Raw genomic sequence first — 5,025 nt, 5'->3', positions numbered from 1 at the left:
CTTTTTAAAATCCTGATTTCTGGGCCTCATCCTCCAGAAATTCTGTTTCTTTGTTATGGGGTGGGGCCACAACATTAGTAACAAAGAAACAGAATTTCCGGAAGATGAGGCCCACAAATCAGGATTTAAAAAAGATTCCCAGGTGATTCTAATGTGCAGCCAAGGTTGAGAACCACTGCTCTAGATTGTCTCACAGGGTAAGAGATCCTTCTTTGTATAGCTGCATAGTATTCCACTTTTGTGTCTTTAGAGTAAAATTTCTCTTTACTTGTATTGGAAAACCATGTGCTTTAATTGGAATTCTAGAGTCATAACAGCTATCAGTACATTCATTATTTATTCACTAAAGAAAATGCTTCCTTCAACAGTGTTGTAGCCCTGTAACTGGTAAGCCATATTGTTATTTCTCTTCAAAGACCAGTTAAAGATACAGTGGGGCCTTGACTTACGAGTGTCCCGACTAACGAGTTTTTTGAGATACCAGCTGTCTCTCGGCCGATTTTTTGCATTGAGTTGATAGAGTAATTTGAGTTAACGAGCTCGGTCTCGGAACGAATTAAACTCGTAAGTCAAGGCCCCACTGTATCACATTCCAAGAGCTCCCCATATCAATTGTTTTAACAGGAATTATGCTTGTGAATGAAATAACTCCAAATTATTTTACTTGCAAGGGGTTATAGTACATTTTATAATTACAGTGTCCAAAAACATCATGAGGGCACATTTTGGGAATATTTAAACACTCATAGACAGCATTATTGGATAAAAACTAATAAACTATTTTTGAATGGTGTTTTTAAACACACACACACACACACACACACACACACACACACACCCATTCATACTAACCATTTTCATGAACTTGGAACTTATCAAGGAGCAAGAAATCATAGCCAAAAAAAGTTAAGAAAGGCACCAAAATTGCAAAACCTCTTGCACAAATGGAAGTGACTAAGCTTTCAGTCACTTCACTTCTTTTAATGTTTCTAAGATTACACATAGACATTTATCAGGACATTTGACCTGATTTCTATTTTGTATCTGTTAAAGGGGACTTGAAGTTCATTAGAGGAAAAAAGTATTTGGCATTACAGTCATAGCCTGTATAGTGTGGAAAAATGGTGGCTAAGTGTCAAGGATATATAAGTAGTAATAAGATTATTTTGTGGGGATATTTCAGGGAGATCAAATTCTATTAAAGTATAAATTTTGTTCCCCAGGCTTTCTGTTCACCCAAGTAAGTGAATCTCCTAGTTTGTTAATTTAACTCTATTAAAATTTTTCATTTTTAAAATCATACATTTAATAAGAAACCGGAATCCACTTATTCTCAAACTAGAGGCTTTTTTTTTCCGGTAAAGTGTTCTTTTTCTGTCACTTCACTAAATAACACAAATTTCAAAGCCATCTCTTTTAATCTAAGATTAAAATAGAAATCTATTTCACTTATTATACAGTGCCATTGTCCTTGCCATGTACTCTTCTGTGTGTCATAAGTCAGCATTTTTATTTGACATCTGACAACAAATCATAAAAGCAGTAAAAATATTTTCATTAATTTAATAATTGATGAGGTCCAGGGCCAACATAAATGCGTGTGAGATTGTGCACTGTAGGACTTCAGGGGTGCCATTCACATCATATTTATGAGAGTGGTGCCCTTGAAGTTGTGCAGTACACAGCCTACACAACTATATTGAGTGGCCTTGCCTGATCTAGAATCAGGTAGTATGATTGGTGCAAGGCATGAATGTAAGGATAATGACATCAAAGTCATTTTTCTTTGATAGCTCATAGTTGAGTAAGAAAGACTGAAAACTAAAGGAAATCTGTGCTACATCCTACCACAAGGAAAGTATGGGACCTTCCTAGCTGTATAGCCATCTAATTAAAAATAGAAGACCAAATAAAAATGAACAGTTAAGGCTAGAACTCTTCCTGGGACTATTTCATATTATGGGCTCCTAATTAATATATTTTTCTATATCTGCTCAGTGTTAACATAAAAGTTAATCACAAATATTATACTTACACTAGAGGCCCGGTGCACAAAATTCATGCATGGGTAGGGTCCCTAGGCCCGGCCGGCGATCAGGGCTGATAGGGGCCTTCTGGCTGCTGGCCGGAGTCTCCCTTCCCTGGCTGCTGGCTGCTGGCCGGGGCCTTCCTTTGTTCCAGGCCGCCCCCTGGTGGTCAACGCACATCATAGTGAGCAATAGAACTGCTGATCTCTTGGTCAAACTCCTGCAGGGACACTTTGCATATTAGCCTTTGTATATATAGATAAATGAACTAGGTGCTCTTAATAGCATTTCACTTCCCGCCACTCCCACTGATGGTAAGGTCATAGCTATTAACTAAAACACTATCTTCCTATGTTTCTCTTCAAGCTCTATCCTGACTCTGCCTCCTGACCCCACTAAGCCCATCTTGTGTGTCTCTGTTGTGTTCATACTCCATTTTCAATCTTAGTACTTGATGCTTCTGAAAGTCTAGACCAGTGATTCTCAACCTTGGCTGCACATTAGAATCACCTGGGAATCTTTTTAAAATCCTGATTTCTGGGCCTCATCCTCCAGAAATTCTGTTTCTTTGTTATGGGGTGGGGCCACAACATTAGTAACAAAGAAACAGAATTTCCGGAGGATGAGGCACAGAAATCAGGATTTAAAAAAGATTCCAGGTGATTCTAATGTGCAGCCAAGGTTGAGAACCACTGGTCTAGATGTTTCCCAAACTAAACTCAATGTTCTTGGTGCTCTTTTTTCTATACTCCACAGCTATGGCACAGCTCTACCCATTTCTACACCCTGAGTTTTGAACCTCAGCCCTGGAATTCACTGCTTACTTCCAATCCAATATGAGTTTGCGTTTTTTAAAACATATTTTTATTGGTTTCTGAGAGGAAGGAAGAGGGAGAGATAGAAACATCAATTACGGGAAACCACCACTTTCCCAATACTGTCATAAGAGTGCACCAAGGAACTCGGAAGGCTGATGGACCTTGGCTGTTAGCAGGGCTGTGTTGAGATAGTGGTGGCCCAAGGCAATTCCCTAACCTGATAATCCTTTTACTATTTACCAAGCTTTACCTTTGATTGGTATGCCTGTATGCATTGCTAAAGGGCAAATGTGTATTCAAGTGAATAAAAGCAGACGGGACCCAGTTTCGGTGTGCTCTTCATGAAAGAGACACCCCTGGTTCCCAATGCCTTCTAAATTCATATTTCTTATATAGCACTTTCATTTGTGCATTGGCCCCTCCTTCAGATCCTGAACCGTAGCCATGCAGGTTGCAGCAATCAATGATGAGAGAGAATCATAGATTGGCTGCCTCCTGCATGCCCTACACTGGGGATCGAGCCTGCAACCCTGGCATGTATCCTGACAGGGAATCAAACCGTGACCTCCTGATTCATAAGTCGATGTTTAACCACTGAGCCATGCTGGCTTGGCATGAATTTTTTTTTCTCTTAAAGCCAAGTTGGTGCAAAATTTCATTCTGGTAAATGGAATCTTTACAAGGGTAGGAATTTTGATAAATTTTGTTTACATACATCTAGTGCCTAGACTAGAATGAATCTTAGCATTTAGTGTGCATTGAGTATTATGTGATTGACTGTATGTGGGACAATATACAAGAATTCCAAGGGCCTTCCAAGGGGCTGGGACCTGCCTTCCAGGTGTTGCTGATTTGTGTTTATCAGAGGATGAAGCTTGCTCAGTTTCCTGTTGTGCTTCTTGGGCTTCCATCACAGAGCTTCTCAAGTTCACTCTCCAGCATCCCTGAAACGTAGAATCTAGAGCGCGTCCACAGCTTAACGGCGCCTCCCCATGGCAAGGAATCTAACTGCAGCTGACTGACCCCAGCAGTCTCAGGATCTAGACCACCCAATTCTCTTCAATCTCACCATGGCAGGACAACTGCTTGTGGAAATATCAACCAATGACTTTGAGTCAACCAATGACTTTTTTCTTCCAGATACACTTATATATAAGAGCACATTATGCTTTAGGTTCCCAGTGGAGGTAATATAGGTTGTCTTCAGGCTTTCATGATAGGCACACAAAATAGCACAACTCTGGTAAGGATTCTAGAAAAATAAATAGTTTGGAAAAGTTTTCTTCTCTCCTCATTACACATCCTCACAAAAGAAAGGGCTTGGTCCAGCCAATAGAAAGCACATCCGAAGGTCTCTTTTTATACCCACTGCAAACCTAAATTCATCCCTAATCAACCTCAGTCCTTACCTTCACGGTTGATGGCCACAGCTGAGCCTCTTTGACCTAGGCAATACCAGAGTCTCAGACCTCTGTCCTGTGCCTATGTTCTTCACTTGATGGTCCCAGGAAGTAGTAGTTACCTTGTTTGCAGTGAGAATTTCTATGCATCACAGCTATCTTAAAAACTTGCTAGTATTACCACAAATGGCTATGGAATCTGGTGACTCAGGCCAATACAGCTTGAGCAAATTTGGCCGACTTGGAAATGTTCCACATAAGAGATGCATGTCACCTTCTTTTTGGTGTCTTATGTTTGTCATAGGTCACATGCCAGAAAGTAATGGCCACCAGAGAGACATACTGTCAGAAGCCTATATTTCTGGATGAGAGCTTCTATTGGGATATCCTTCACTAGCAAACTATACCTACGAATGACCTAATGAATAAGTGTTCCAGGATCATTTTGAGAGAAGTCTTGGAATGGCATAATTTCTAAAGGTTTACTATACCCCTGCATTTCCTGGCTAGAAAAGAACTCCTAAAATGTACTCTCAGATGATGCTAGGAGATGAATTACCATTACATACGATCATTTAATCTGACAGTTATAGCCTGAATGTTGTGTTTTCCCAAATTCATATACTAAAGCTCTAACCCCAAGTGTGACTGTATTTGGAGATGGGTCTCTAAGGAAGTAATTAATCTTAAATGAGGTCCTAATGGTGAGGCCCTGATCTGATAGGATTAGTGTTTTTATAAGAAGAGTCATCAGAAACCTCATGCATTCTCTCTCTCTTC

Source organism: Myotis brandtii, unplaced genomic scaffold (genome assembly GCF_000412655.1).
Source record: "Myotis brandtii unplaced genomic scaffold, ASM41265v1 scaffold548, whole genome shotgun sequence".
Lineage (NCBI taxonomy): Eukaryota > Metazoa > Chordata > Mammalia > Chiroptera > Vespertilionidae > Myotis > Myotis brandtii.
This window is presented reverse-complemented; position numbering follows the sequence as displayed.